The 16,181-nt window shown below is 40.1% G+C and overlaps 1 long non-coding RNA gene across 1 annotated transcript; it reads left to right on the top strand.

Annotated features, from left to right (window-relative positions):
- The first annotated feature begins 4,878 nt into the window (after positions 1–4,878).
- LOC109365711 lies at positions 4,879–14,274 on the top strand. Its single transcript, XR_002111437.2, has 2 exons — positions 4,879–5,673; positions 13,939–14,274. It is a non-coding gene; the product is annotated as an uncharacterized LOC109365711 (long non-coding RNA).
- Positions 14,275–16,181: the final 1,907 nt, after the last annotated feature.

Below are 16,181 nucleotides of genomic sequence, written 5' to 3' on the forward strand. Positions count from 1 at the left end.
CTATCCAAGCACTCAGGTTTCCCATCTTTAATCTGTATCATGTCATAAAATCCTTCATTCTGAGGTGGGTGAAATGGCAAATGTCATCAGTAGAGCCAGGATTTCAGCCTTTATCTTTATGAGATGGCCTGCTAGATAGAGCAACGTCTCCAATGTCTTCATAATTTACTGAAGAGCAAATGCTGTCTCAGATGTGTTGTGCTCAGAACTGTGACAGTGTACAGTCTATAAATCATCAGCAGTAATGCATACAAGTATCCAAACAGCTTTGGGGAAGAACACTGCTTTTTCCTCTTGATAAAATGCTATGAAAACTCAGTGATTAAATTGAGTGGACAAGTCAAAAATCACCTTTAAACTCTTATTAAGAAGATGTGGACACAAAAGGATAATGGAGGGAAACATCACAAAGCTCTAATATTGGGAAATTTTTCACACTACTGAACCTGGAGGGAATTTCTTTCTAAAGAAAAGAAGAATTCTGTTTCCATAGTAACTCAGTGCTAGGGCCCCCTTACAGTCCAAATTTAGCAGAATTATATGTGCCAGTTTATTCAGCATACTACTGTGCACTTGGGGCTACAATGAAACCACTAACCTCATTGCATTTGAGATGTCAGGCTGAATGCAAACCGGGACTGACAACATTTCGAGCAAGTCCAATTGTAACACTAAAAAGTAACAGCATGCCTTAAAGACAAGGGAGAAATTATAGGTGATAATAGAAAATAAGCTACCAGCCTTAGAATGACTTGAAATATCAAAAAATGCTGGGAAATGGCTTAGTATGTAAAAATGAATTATTTTCATCCTGTCTTGACATTAATTTACTTACTTCTATTAAACATGGGATATTAGTGATGGGTCTTTCCTCCTGAACCATAGAGATTATCAGTATGTAGATGTTGCTCTGCCTTTATTTGGGAGAGGTCATCTGTCCATAACTTATCTCCATCACCTCTGCCCAGTCCCAGTGAAGTAGTGGAGTTGCCATCCCTGGTGGAGTTCCAGAAATGAGGAAAGGTGGCACTGAGGGACATGGTTAGTGGGAATGGTGGGGGTGGGTTGACGATAGGATTAGATAACCTTGGTGACCTTCTCCAACCTTAGTGATTCTATGATTCTATGATTTACAAGGAGATATTTTACCTTTTGTACCTTTTAATGTATAGAGACAGTCTGTAGAGAAATCTCTGCACTTCACCTGTAGAACTTGCATTGTATATTTGAAACACTTGCTCAAAAAACAAGAGATAAAAGTGACACCCGCTTAACCAATGCATTTACTGTCCTTATAAAGAAGTGGTACTGTAGCTTTGAAATGCTGATAGATGCTTAACAGGCCAAGTGAAGATCAGGTGGCAACAAAACAAAGCCAAGAGCAGAGGTACCTTAATGATAATGAGGCTGATTCAAAAGGTGCCAGTGCAATGTTTTAATGTAAAGTCATGAAAGTACTGTTTGAATTTGGTAATGAATATATGTGCTGTAAGCTCAACACATTTGGCTGGAACAAAGTAGTTTTTTCCTGCTTTCAGCAGCACTCAGCAGTGAATTAACCACATTACACTACATGGAGAGCATGACCTGCTTTGTGGTGTTAATGGCAATCAAGTGCTGGAAAACAGAATGTTACTCATTTTTCCACTGTGTCAGATATTTGAGAAACCAGAAGCAAACTTAGATATCTAAATGTGGTTTGTATCAAACACCTTTTTGTACTAGAGGTAAGAAATATTTTAAAACAGACACGGTCCCTGGGTTGTTGCTTTTATGAATCATCTATCTGATTTCAAGGTTGGAATCAATAGTTCTAGCTATAATGCTCTAATAACAGGTTCATTTTGCTACGCGCTTTGTCCAATGCTCTCCTGCTTTTTCTCTGCTCCAAAGCTAATGAGGGAGAAAATGACCATCATAATCTTAGAAATCAAAAGCCAGACTTTTGAGTATAAGCAAAAAATTGCATTAGTCACTGGTAAGTAGCTGACTTTTGTATCAATATGGGTAGCAGATGATTGCATACATTAATCCAATGTATTGACACAGAATGTAGCTAATTCAAAGGTACAGAATGAGCAAACTGGTTTGTGGGGGTGTTGTAAGTATTCCAATAGAATGAGACCACCTACCTACACTAGCAACCTTTCTCTTTGCTTCAGTACCAATACTTTAGTTGCCTTTTGCAGCAAACACAAGGAAAGTAAGCACATTTAATTTGATCATCTTTCAAGTGATTCCTAAAAATAAAACCTTAAAGGACAAATAAAAAACAAATTAACGCTCCTTTTAACACTTTCACCTTCGTCAGGAAGACAAATTAAGGTACTTAAGAATCATTCTCTTGGGAAACAGTGCTGAAGATGCAGAGAAAACTAATTGGCTGACTATAATTTGCATGTAAATATTAAATATGAATAAGCTTAATGTTTGGTGAGGTTTAACCAGCAGTGAGTATATTCAGCAGCTACCTAAATTTTTTACTCACAGACAAGGTGCAATGTAAAATGCTGTGTCCAGCTAAGCACCGGTGCATCCTCTAGAAATCCTCATCTGACATCAGGTCCAGCAACAGCCATGGAGAGGAGAAAAAAGGATATAAACTCCCTCTTTAAGGTTTCTCCTACCAATCCCTGCAGCTCTGACACAGCTCATTGAAATACTCAGGGCTATGCAGGTGGTATTGGTGTTGCAGCCTGTTGGTGGGGGGGGGAGTTAATAGCTCAGGACAGTCTTTCTGCCTGATTCTCATCACAACTTGGAAAGAAGCAACTGGGGCTGTGTGCGAACTGCCTGAGATTTTGTCCTTCTCTTGGCACGGAACTTAATAAGGGAGAGAGGCTTTAAACTTATTTCTTCCCCTTCACATAGAGGTTTTGCTTCTCCTTACAGAACAGTGAGACAGATGGGCCTTGGCACAGACTGAGGACTTTTAAGGGTCAACAATCCAGCCTCATATTCTATTGCTATTAGACAATGTAAAAAGTGGCTTCTCTTTCTGCTTACAATCTCCCTCCAAGTACTGGAAGGCTGCAGTGACGTCTCCCCAGATCCTTCTCTTCTACAAACTGCACAAGTCAGCTCCCTCAGCTTTTCTTCAAGGGGAAGGTGTTTCAGCCCTCTGATCATCTTTGTGTTCCTCTGGCTTCACTCCAACAGCCCTCTATCTTTTCTGTACTAAGACCTTTACCCAGGTCTGGACACAGTACTCAGACGGGGCTTTACAAAATGTCTGCGTTTAAGCCTACTCAGGCTTAAAAGTGTCTTAAAAAAAAAGGATTTAAATCTAAATTTAAATCTTAATTCTAATTCAGGCAAATTATGTGCTGAAAAGCATCTCTTATAGACAATCCATAAAAGGATTGATTCTCCTAAAATATGCTAATCCGTTTTCTGTTTCTCTCCTTCCTACCCAGGGTAATCAGGCAACAGATGCAGAGGCTGGACCAGAAACCCCGCAGTGCTCCAGACCCAGTTTCCTCACAGAAGGTTACTTCTTTGAAAGCGATGACTTCCAAACCTCCAGCACAAACTGAGGTGCTAAGTTATCCAGCTGCAGCCCTGTGCCATCCCAAGCCCACCAGCATCCATGTGGGCCAATGAGTTCTACATTGGCAGCAAGATCAGGATGCCAAGCATGAGAAACCATCATTGCTGAGCTGTTCATGTGAAGCAAAGTGTTAAGGGAACAGTAAGAACTGTGTTTCCAGAGGTGCTCAATGGAGGCTTTTAACAGTGCAGGTTTTCATGTTGTTCTGCCAGCAGAATAGATGATAGTGAGTAAACAACCCAATAAATTGCATAGACATTTTAAGGAAAACTTTGTATTATTGCCAGATTTGAAACAGTATTGTGGAGTTTTCTTCATTCTTCCTTCATTTAGGGAGAAAATCTAAGAGGTTTCATAGTATTAAAGCTGCTGAAATTTTGCTTTTTAGTAGCTAGCCTGACTCAAAGACCAGAGCTGGCGAAAACAGATTGAATATAAAAGCCTCTTCCTGATAGTCCCCTTGTTCTTAAAAAATGGTATCAGGGAAGAAGAAGCAACTTTAAAAGGACAATTTTTTGGTGTGTGAAACAAAAATGAGTCACCATTTGAAGAGCTATGTTAAAAGACACTTGCTGAAACACATTTTCCCCCTGCATCTAGTCTTGTTCCAGGGCATGGACGACCATCATCTGAGACATCCATCTTGGCCCCTTGGGTATCCTTGTGAACTCTGGATCCTTTTCCTATTTCAGCTGCTACTGAAACGCATATGAAAGAGAGAATATTCACAGAATACTTTCAGGAAATAAGTTATTGAGATTTTTTTCTAACCTTCTAATCTGCGCTAAGTATTCATTTCCTTTCTCTCTTTCACAATGGCCACAGTGTAGCTGCAAACACACATGCTTACCAATTATACTGCTATAAATGAAAAGATGGTAAGAGCAAATGCCCAGCTAGGGTAAAGTGTGCTGGGAAACCAAATTGCTATTTGCATGTAAAAATCCTGATAGAGAGAACTGATAATCCACTGGATATGTCACAGACTACCATGCATAAACAGAAGCACCCAGTGCACTGTATTTTCTGTTTGGAAGTTTCTTCCACTGAGCTTCATGGGTGCTCAGTGACTCTAGTGCTTCTAGGAAGGATCAGATTTATCACTCCTGTGTAGACCATCTGTGCATCTGTTGAGCCACTGCTGACAAAAGATAGGCAAATGTCTGTTTCAAATAATTCATCTTTCTAGGATTTTCACGAGTGGCTGCACAGATTTCATTGTCCATTTAGGATAATAATTAACGAGTGTATTCATATGTCACATAGAGAGAAAAATCTGTTAATAGACTTTCTTTAAAAGCATATTATAACAAATGAACCACGTTTAATAATGTGCACGTTTATTTTTTCATTCTTTTATTATTCTGAGAGTCCAGTGAAGTTGAAAAATTGTGGCCAAATGTTACTGATATTACTGTGAGAGTAATCTATCCTGAAGATTTTTAATAACACCGAGGGCAATCTTAGCCACTAGGTATCACAGTTTCTGTTTCGAAGAAGAGACAAGAATTTTATCTGTAAATCAGCCAGGCAGAATACCAGAACGTCTCTTTGAAATTGATGCATGGTAAAATAGCTGAATATATCAGAAAGAAGTCTGCACTCAAATTATTCTCCCTAGTTCACAAGCAGAGGTATAGGAATTTGCATAATTTGCTATCCAGGCTTAATTTACCCTACAATGCCTGCTTTGTTTAAACTCTGCTTTGTAAATGGTCTTCAAGGCCAGGAAAAGTAGTTTGTAAGGCCAGTTACCTGTTTGTGCTGAAGGAAGAAAGATATGAAGAAAAATTTCAAGCAGTGCTTGAGAAAAAAAAAAATTACTCTAAAGAACAGTTGGCATTTCCAATAAGAGAGGCATCAGAAACCCTAAAAGACCTTATCTCATCCCTCTCAGCTACCAGATTCAGTACTTCTCCCAGTAACATGAAAAGAAGGAAAAGAATAACGCAGGTAAGAAGGTACCCATGACTCCCTAGTTGGCATGTAGCTGCAGCCTAGCAATGGCAGAACACAACCTCATTGTCTGGAGTGACTGAGGGTCCATGGCAACACAGTGGAGAACTCTAGCATGGAAATTTAAAAAGCCACAAGTGAGAACAGTACTCAAAGAGAAGTGTCAGGTAAACTATGACTATAAATTTTGCCTTGTTTCATGACAGCTAACATAGAGTAGGTTCATAGAAACTTTGTATGGCAAAATGAAGGAAACCCACTAATAAAAGAATTGATCATACTTTATTAGGCAAAGGAAAAGAGGAATAAATCTGAATTTTGCAAAAAAATTAGACACTGACATATACATAGTCAAAAGAAACCCCAGATGTTGGATTAGATGTTACTTCACATGAGTTCACAAGTGTACTGAAGAACGTTGGTCACATTGTTTGTCAGTGACTATGCCAAAGCTATTCATAGAAAGTTAAGCAGGTCTTATGCTAATATCACTACTACCACACTGATTGAAGCTTTTGTTCAGGAGATGACAATGACAGAATATAAGAATATAAAGGAAGATCTGTATGCACACAGGGTTACTGGGCCATTGAAACAGGAAAGAACTTGCTCTCTGTTTCATAGAAACAAGGGAAAAGAACAGAGTAAGGGAGGACAGAACAGGAATGACTAACAGATAAGTATTAGCAGTGGAGACCAGGGACCTCAGGTGTTTTCAGGGATGTGAACAGGATTCTCCTGTTGCAAGCAAAACTAAATCCCAAGTCAAAAAAAAAATACCTAAGAGCTACTTGCTTAGCTATCAAGAAGGAAGAATTCAGTCAGTACATAACATCAAGAAGAAGAAATGTGGAGTATATTTCCAAATCTGAAAACAAAACAAAACAAAACAAAAAAAACCCACAACATTGTCTGTGTAAGGAAGATTTTGGCAAGAAATAAAGAACCTCAAGGATGGCTATGAAACCCTGAATCTACAAGAGGATGTAATAAATGGGAGAGGTGCCTGAAGACTAGAGGATAGCCAACGTCAGTCTTCAAAAAGAGCAAGGAAGATCCAGGTAATTATAGGCCTGTCAGCCTCACCTCTGTCCCTGGAAAGTTGATGGAACAGCTTGTGCTTGATGCCATCTCCAGACAACTGGGAGAAAAGGAAGTTATCAGGAGTAGTCAGCATGGGTTCACCTGGTGGCCTTCTATGATGCTGTCACTGGCTGGGTGGATAGGGGGAGAGCAGTGGATGTAGTCTACCTTGATTTCAGCAAGGCGTTTGATATTGTCTCCCACGACATCCTTATAACAAAGCTGAAGAAGTGTGGAATAGATGAGTGGACAGTGAGGTGGGTTGAGAACTGGCTGACTGGCAGAGCATAGAGGGTCGTCGTTGGTGGTGCAGAGTCTGGTTGGAGACCTGTAACCAGTGGTGTCCCCCAGGGGTCTGTGTTGGGTCCAGTCTTGTTCAACATCTTCATCAATGACCTTGATGAGGGGATAGTGGCCACCCTCAGCAAGTTTGCTGATGATACGAAGTTGGGAGGATTGGCTGACACGCCTGAAATCTGTGCTGCCATTCAGCAAGATCTGGACAGGCTGGAGAGCTGGGCAGTAAGAAACCAGATGAGATTTAACAAAAGCAAGTGTAGAGTCTTGCATCTAGGGAGGAATAATTGCATACAGCAGTACAGGTTGGGGGATGAGCTGCTGGAGAGGAGCTCTGCAGAGAGGGTCCTGGGTGTTCTGGTGGACGACAGGTTGGCCATGAGCCAGCAGTGTGCCCTCGTGGCCAAAAAGGCCAATGGCATTCTGGCATTAAAAAGAGTGTGTCCAGTAGGTCGAGGGAGGTGATCCTCCCCCTCCACTCTGCCCTGGTAAGGCCTCATCTGGAGTACTGTGTCCAGTTCTGGGCTCCCCAGTACAAAAAGACAGGGATCTCTTGGAAAGAGTCCAGCGGAGGGCCACAAAGATGGTGAAGGGCCTGGAGCATCTCCCCTATGAAGAAAGGCTAAGTGAACTGGGTCTGTTTAGCCTTGAGCAAAGAAGACTGAGAGGGGACCTGATCCAGGTCTATAAATACATAAGGTGTGGGGGGCAGAGTGGCGAGGCCAGACTGTTTTCAGCAGTGTGTGGAGACAGGACAAGGGGGAACGGACAGAAACTGGAGCATAGGAAGTTCTGCACAAATGTGCAAAAGAACTTTATGGTGAGGTTGATGAAACACTGGAGCAGGCTGCCCAGGAAGGCTGTAGAGTCTCCTTCTGTGGAGATATTCAAGACCCGCCTGGACACCTACTTGTGCAACCTGGTGTAGGGAATCTGCTTTGGTAGGGGGGTTGGACTTGATGATTTCTGGAGGTCTCTTCCAACTCTTGTGATTCTGTGATTCTGTGATCATAGGATGCATAAGTAAACAAAGTAGGATATATCTTCCCATTCGTTTGCTAACATTGGTTATGTTATACTCCTGAGAAATTAGCAAGTACAGCTTTCCACTGTAAACAGCAAAATTAAATGATTTCCCAAGGCAAATGTTTGACAACAGAGGCTCAAGAAACTCCTGGATCTGTGATCAGTTCACCTAATTATTCATTTCCTTGTCCAATTACTGCAGAGGAAAAAAAAAAAAACAAAAAACAGAAAAAACAACCTCACTTAGCATTCAGTTCAAATTTTGTTTCAAATATTACATCTGCTTAAAAAAGTTTAACTGTAATAGGTGAAAAAAACGAAACTCTTGCAAATAGAAGAGTAACTGAGATCAATATTTGGCAGCTCCAATTCTATAGATTTTACATCAAGTAAAATGATTTTGTAATGGAACCGATAGGAGCTCTTCCTATCTGGTCAGCACCCAAGTTTCAGTTCTTAGTACTCTTGAATAATAAGGTGATGAGCATTGCAGAGCACATAAAGACAGCCAGAGTATCTTTCAATGAACTTCAATTCCAATCCTTTACTCCTGAGGAGCATGTTCTTACATTTAAAACTACTGCTCTCCTAGTACATTTGGAAACTGAGGTGCATTTGTAGCTACTAAATTACTCTGGGACAGACTTACTCAGACATCTTGTCGAGAGCTTAATGGATGAATAAAAGAAGTTGAGCAAAGAGCTAGGAATGGAAAATACTGCTTGGTCTTCTACAGTTTTATACCTTACTTTGGGGAATCCAGTTTCATCCTATACTAGGATAAAACTATTAGAGATGAAATCATTGCTTCCCCATTTTTCATATCTTACTGCAAAGTGGGGAGTTGTAATGATTTATCTGATTATCTCTCAAGCAGAAGTACAGAGATGGAAGATTCAGTATGGTCTCACTCCATGAACAGAAGTTCATGCAGCTGACTGGACTTCTCCTCATTTCCATGCCTTAAAGACATATTTAGAGTTAAATCAAATGTTAATTCTTACAACATTTCATCACTAACAAAAGAAAACTAGCAAAATCAATGAAGCTACTAATAACACACACACACACAAAAAAAAAAAATCTCAGGAGACTAAGACAGGTCAGTTTGTAAATGTGAGGAAAGAAAATTAGTTCACTCTTATAAAGTATGCATCTCAATCATCAACCGTGCTAGATCACTTAAACAGATAACTATGAAGTAAAAATAATCCTTGAAAAAAAAGATGACCAATGAGTATATGTAAGTGTTAACATGAGGGCAATAACTTTTCCATAGACCTCAAAAACACTGAGGCTTAAAAGCATGATTGATAATTCCCATTTTTACTGATTCGATAAAGCGTTTTCTTTTTTTTTCCCCCAAAAAGAAATTGCTGTAATTCCTTTTAGAGGTCTAAAAAAAATAATAAAAATCATTATGCAGAGTGTATTTATGGCACAGTAAAAACTCCAGTTTTAATCAAAGTCCAAAACAACAAGCATAAGCAGAAAAAGCCTTTTTTGTCTGTTTACCAAAGAAATCGAATTTACTGAAGTAAGGCTGGAGCTGGATGTACATACCCCTTCCTGACAGACTCCCTGCAGTGCTGGCACAATGCCCCATGTCACCTCCCCAGTGCTCCTGAGCCCTAAAGGAATACCCTCTGTCTGGAAGTTGAACAAAGCCTGCGGAATAAACACATTGGACTAACTCATCTCCAAATGGTCATTGATTAAGTGCCTACACAAAACACTGACTGATTTGAAAGTGATTGACAGTCACAGAAAGGAACTTTCCACTGCCTTGTTTTATTGGCTTTAAGAAATACTCCCGTAATAAATTTTGTGCACAGCTGCCACTAGAAAGACAAACTGAAGGATAACTGTGTTGTTGTTTTTTTCCCAAAAGTCACCTTTGCCCACCAGTGGTACATCACACAACAAACAAAACAGCTGCTATGATGCACAAAGAGTGCCTACATGCAAACAACAGTACCACGAGAATACAACCTGGGTAACATCCCAATTTTTCCTTCTCAAGATATTGCATTGTAGAGGTCAGCTAAGAATAACCATTTTGGATGACAGAATTGAGTGCACCCTCAGCAAGTTTGATGACGACACCAAGCTGAGTGGTGCAGTTGATATGGCGGAAGGAAGAGATGCCATTCAGAGGGACCTCAACAGGCTTGAAAGGTGGGCATGGGTGAACCTGATGAGGTTCAACAAGGCAAAGTGCAGAGTTTTCCAGTTGGGCCGGAGGAATCCCAGGCATCCATACAGACTGGAAGGAGCGGCCCTTGAGAGCAATCCTGCAGAGATGGACCTGGGGGTCTTGATGGATGAAAAGTTTAACATGAGCCAGCAGTGTGCTCTTGAGGCTTGAAAAGCAAATGGTATCCTGGGCTCCATCAGAAGAGGGTGGCCAGCTGGGGCAGGGAGGTGGTTGTCCCCGTCTACTCTGCTCTTGTCAGGCCCCATCTGGAGTTCAGCTCTGGAGCCCCCAGTGCAAGAAGGATGTGGAGCTGTTGGAAAGGGTCCAGAGGAGGGCCATAAAGATGATCAGGGACTGGAGCACTTCCCCGATGAAGACAGGCTGAGGGAGTTGGGCTTGTTCAGCCTGGAGAAAAGAAAGCTGCGGGATGACCTCATTGCAGCCTTTCAGTACATAAAGGGAGCCTACAAACAGGAGGGGAATCAACTCTTTGAAAAGGTTGATAACTGCTGATCAAGGGGAAATGGTTTGAAGTTGAGGGAGGGAAGATTTAGGTTGGATGTCAGGAGGTAGTTCTTTACAGAGAGAGTGGTGAGGTGCTGGAACAGCTGCCCAGAGAGGCTGTGGATGCCCTGTCCCTGGAGGTGTTCAAGGCCAGATTGGATGGGGCCCTGGGCAGCCTGGTCTAGTATTGAATGTGGAGGTTTTGTGGCCCTGCATGTGGCAGAGGGGTTGGAGCTTCATGACCCTTGAGGACCTTTCCAACCCTGGCCATTCTGTGATTCTGTGATTCTGTGATGGTCTGAACTGTGTTTCTGTACCTGAGCTTACAGTAGTATCAGGGAAAAACAAAGAAAGTGTTTCAATCTATTTGCATTTGTCCATATCAGAGTCATTATTCTGAGCACTCTAAGAAGATGATGATAGGAAAAAAAGACACAGAGAAAATACTAAGAACAAGACGAACAAGGATAACAACCAAGATACACTTAAAGTCCTTTGAGGAATGTGTTTGTGTCTGTTTTAACTCCAGAAATGTTACTACACATTTTGCCTCATTATGTGTAAAGTTGTATAGAAGTATAAGATATTTTGCCATCATGTTCAGGTCTATAAGATGAGAATTTAAACCCCTGCTCTGGCTTGCATGTCTTAGTGCCAGTGTTTGCACCCGAGGATGGAGAAATTTCCGGAGGATACAGCCAGAGACTGCAATTAGCTTCATTACCACTTAGAGAGCAATCAGACACAAGGGGCACAGAGACTCTTTAGTGTATTTAGCACAACCAGCCTGAGTGAGATATGATTTGATGCAAGTTCTTTCAGCACTCATTGCTTAATTCCCCCTGCACAAAAGGTTAATTCTTGAATTGGAGAACAGCCGGACTCCTGCTTTTGGGGTGTGCGTTGAGTGACGAGGGAAGTGCCTGCTGAAGGTGACATTCCCTTGAAATCTGAATGAGTCTGTCCTTCTAACAGAGATAAAAACTCATGATATGCTGCCTATTTTCTTCCCCAACACCATGAAATATTTGATCATATCAGTTTCCCAGGAACATCAGACATCTTATTGGCCTCAGCTCTCAAAAGAGATGAAAACGCATCCAATTTCTGTGCAGTATCCCATATGACCAAAGTCAGCATGAACCCAGAGTATCTCCATTTCTCCATAACAAGGAATATGCTAAGAAGCATTATCAACAGGAAAGAGGATCACAAGCTCTAAGGCACAAATAAATAGGATAACAATTCCTTAAAGATACTAGATTACATGCATATTCATCAGTGATTACACCCAGTGTAAACTCATTTTCACATAAGTTATAATGAAAAGGAGCCTCGCCAGTGACTGTATCCATTTCCTGAGACAGAAAATCAACCATCCTTACACAAAGGAGACTCAAAGAGGAAAAAGAGCATAAAGAAAATGCCTGCATGAGACAAAAGTATATGGCAGCCTCAGCAGATCATCTGAGCTGCGGTCACACTGAGTTTTCAAAATTGAACCAAACCCTGACATCATAACAAAATCATCACTCACCAAAATTACTTCTTCAGCAATAGTTGTCACCAGCATGGCTTAGAAAAAGCCATTTCATATATGCTTTCCTTACTACTATGTCCAAAATTAAGACCAGATTCTTTCACCAATCCGTCTGTATTTTCCCAGGGTTTTGCAGTTCATTAAGCAGTGCTGCAATGCAAAATCTTATTTGCAGTTCTTTAATTGCCATGCAATTGCCACTTAATTCATAATCCTGCTGAGTATCATTTTTATTTTATTTTCAAAATATTCTAGAACCCTAAAGCAGGAGAAAGAAAAGCAAGTGATTAACGACTCCCATGAGCTCATGTTATTTAAGCATAATTTAAACTCAACATTGGAGTCATGAACCCCACATTTCTATTCTTGGTTTAAGCCGTTGCTTGCTCTGTGACTCTGGGCAAGTGAAAGCTATCGTATTGATTTCTTTATCTTTGAAACCTGTATTTCCTTTTCTCCTTTCTTTTATCCCCCAAGTTTTGAATGCACTCATCATTCAGGGTCAAGCTTTGCTGCAATTATTCATGCTCTACTTTGATTCCTCTGCAGATATTCAAGACCCACTTGGACACTTTCCTGTGCAACCTGCTGTAGAAAACCTACTTTATCAGGGGGTTGGTCTGGTTGGATGGATGACTGGTTGGTTGGATGATCCCCAGAGGTCTCTTCCAAGCCCTACCATTCTGTGTACCTATGACTCCCAAAGCAATCAACAAACTAGCAATAGAGATATCTGGTTTAGATGAAGAATGTGAAGGTATACTTCATGGGGACTTGGAGCTACAAGCCAATGTGTTGGTGTGTTCCTTGACTTGTGCTTGACTTGCTTGTGCTAGTGTAAGCAGATACTTAGCACAGTCTTTTAGGCAGGTCGAGAAACTTGAGGCCAAACCAGTAAGCATTTATTGAATACACTGTATAGACTGAAAAGAACATTCATCTTCCTGGTTACTTTTTATATTTTGCTGTTCAGTGCCTGAATTTTATTCCTGTTACAGATTTCCACTGTAATACTCTTCTGATCTCATATAAACAGCTTTACATTTTCTAAAACATTTTATGAAATGGCATCAAAGTACACAGACAGATTCAAGGGAAAAGGGCACAAGTGTTCTAACTTGTACATTTTTTCACCCTAATGGTCATGATAAATATGTTTTCAACTATATCTGGAGTGCAAGCCACTATTGCTTCTGTGCTATTGCTACTGTGGATGCTGTGAATTTTATACTGTCAAAATACTGTGTAGATATATTTGCTCTCAAAGATAAAGAGAAGTCATGTTGAAATTAAAGTCTATACAGGAAAGAATCTTCCAGTGACATTACTAATTTACATTGCTCCACTGAGTTCTATTGGTAAATTCCTGAAATAAACATACTGTAGCCGATGTCAATAGGTTTTGAATGTATTGAGAGAGTTACATGTGCAGTTTTATGCTCAGAAATAAACCTAGTTCATCTAATTACGTCAAATGTCCTTTTATTGCATCGCAGCATTTTTTCATGATTCTGCATCACTGTGATCAGTTATCAAACAGAGATATTGCACTGTAATAAGTAAAACTGCAAAGTGATGCCAGACTATCATTATTACTGCTTCATCATTTCACTAATTTGATTTCATTAAGTAGTGCCTCCATTTATTCTTACCAGATAACTGTAAGGAGGAATAGCATCTCTTTGTCCCTCTCCTGACTGCAGGAGGGCATCTCTTCAGATTTGCTCTAGTTCCTCATAATTTCCCCTAACATTTGCAATTTATCACAGAGGCATATGTTTGCAGGCACCATAGGGAACGTGCTCTCTCTTCCTGAATTCAGAAGCAAAAGGAGCTGCAAGCAAATCGATCCAAGTACTTTGTGAAAGACAGAGCTGAGAGGGTGAAAGCCTTCTGTATGGCATGAGAGGCACAGGTAACAACAAGATCTTACTGAATCCTGTGGGACTTCTGTAAAGAAATCTTGGGCATGTCTACAGTGAAGTCACTTCAGAAGAACATCGAGGCAGATTTACTGTGAGGAAGAGGACAAGATGCCAGTAGCTGTCCCACATGCAAGGTGCTCAGTTTGCTGTCTTCTCTCCTTACTCAAGAAAGATGAGAATAAATTCAAAGGCATGACAGTGGCTCAAGCTTTGCTTTCATTTTCCAAAATTTCATTACCAAACCAGTGGTAATTCAGTAATTTTGATGAGCTCCCAAGGATGTAACTGAGAGCAAAATTGCATTCCGAACATCTCTTCTAATGGTCTTCCTACTCCCTATTTCCTGTACTTCTGTGTAAGCATACTTATTTCTGTGTGAATAACAGCAACAATCAGAAATGGCTTGCAGTGTCAGTAAGTGCATACAAAATGAGCACGGACTTTTCATCTCTATCATTTCCTACACATTAAATATAAAATTAAGATGTCTAAGAAGCTGAACTCATTGATTTAATAGCCTTATGAATATTTGTCTCATTATGAGTGTTATTTAGACCAAAATTCACTAATGCAAATACTTTCAGAACAAGGTATTGCAATCCCAATAGCTCCCATTACTACAGAGAAGTAATTAAGGAAAAAAAGAGTATGAAAGAGGTAATTGTATGATGACTTTCAAACTGAGTATGCTTTAGATGAAAGAGATACCTACTGAACCAAAAATTCAGCTGCAACTTCCAGTAACCAGATTTTAAGTCCACAGGCTTCAAAGCTGCCCATATAAAACCTCTGAGACATATTCAGTAGTAAGCAGCCTAATGGCACTACCTAAGTGAAGAGGCAAAACTGTACTATCAGTCTTCTCTGTCTCCAAATGAACAAAGACCTAAGTGAATAGACACACTGGCACCTCAAATCTTCTGGAGTAAAGATCACCAAATTGTGCAACGATGTTGTACTTTCTACTTGCATCCTGTTCAAGAAAACACAAGGTATAAGCTATCTATTTTTTTCAAGTTGTTACAATCTCAAAAATCAGTGATGAACACAGTACATAAATAATCAACCAGTCACAAAAGCTATGACCACAGAAATAGAAAAGAAGACAAAAACATACACTGTCATGCCCCTCTCCTTCCCACTGAAAGACTGCAGATACGAATGGCTTGGAACAAAGTGATGACCTGTGAAAAGTGGCAGATGAGAATGCATGGAGAAGAGACTAATTGGAGTACAAATACTTACATTATGAAGACATCACAATGAGACTGCACAAGAGGAACACCAGTTTCCTGATCAAGAGATATAATGGGAGACAATAAGCAGGAATATGTCAATAGAGGGCAGAATTAGAGGATCACTGCAAGAGAGAATGCAAAGTGATTTTTTTTTTTCACTCTCAGTATTTACAAGAACTCAGCAAAAAAATAAAAAGCAACCATCAAAACGCCAAACTGTGACATCACCAAGACAGTAGATTGTAAAATATGAGTGAGATATGAATGCACCAGATTTCCAGATCATCTAAATAACTTGAATATCAGTCAACACACGACAGTCTGTCTGAGCTACAGTGTAAATAACATAGTTGTATCCGATGGAAACAGAATCAAGTAGAATTGCTCTCTCTTGCAGTAAGTTCTTCTGCAAATGTTCTGCTAAAATGGGAATGCTAAAAAAAAGAGAGAGATTGATGATTGATAGATGTTTAAATGTGGGTGATGCTAATACAACAGAAACAGGTGGCAAGAGATATACATTTGTCACATAGTATGCAGCAATGCATGAAAGAGTAATATTACATCATTCGCAATCTAAATACTAAAGGTTAAAATTAGTCTTCAACAATAGTTTAGTCATGGTAAGTTTCTTAGGAGCATTTGACAACATGGATTGACACATGATAAAAATGCCATTAGCACTCACTCAGAAATCTCTGCTCACAAAGAATGATAAAGTTTGATACGATCAAGGCACCTTTCAGTAAAACACTCAAAAACCAAATCCATGGTATCCCTGAACTTCAGGCTGAAGTGCATTCAGCAAAAGCTCTCCCCATGCTTTGTAGAATGAAAGACTGAGGATGATTATGTTTTACTAAAT

This window comes from Meleagris gallopavo, chromosome 1 (assembly GCF_000146605.3).
Source record: "Meleagris gallopavo isolate NT-WF06-2002-E0010 breed Aviagen turkey brand Nicholas breeding stock chromosome 1, Turkey_5.1, whole genome shotgun sequence".
Lineage (NCBI taxonomy): Eukaryota > Metazoa > Chordata > Aves > Galliformes > Phasianidae > Meleagris > Meleagris gallopavo.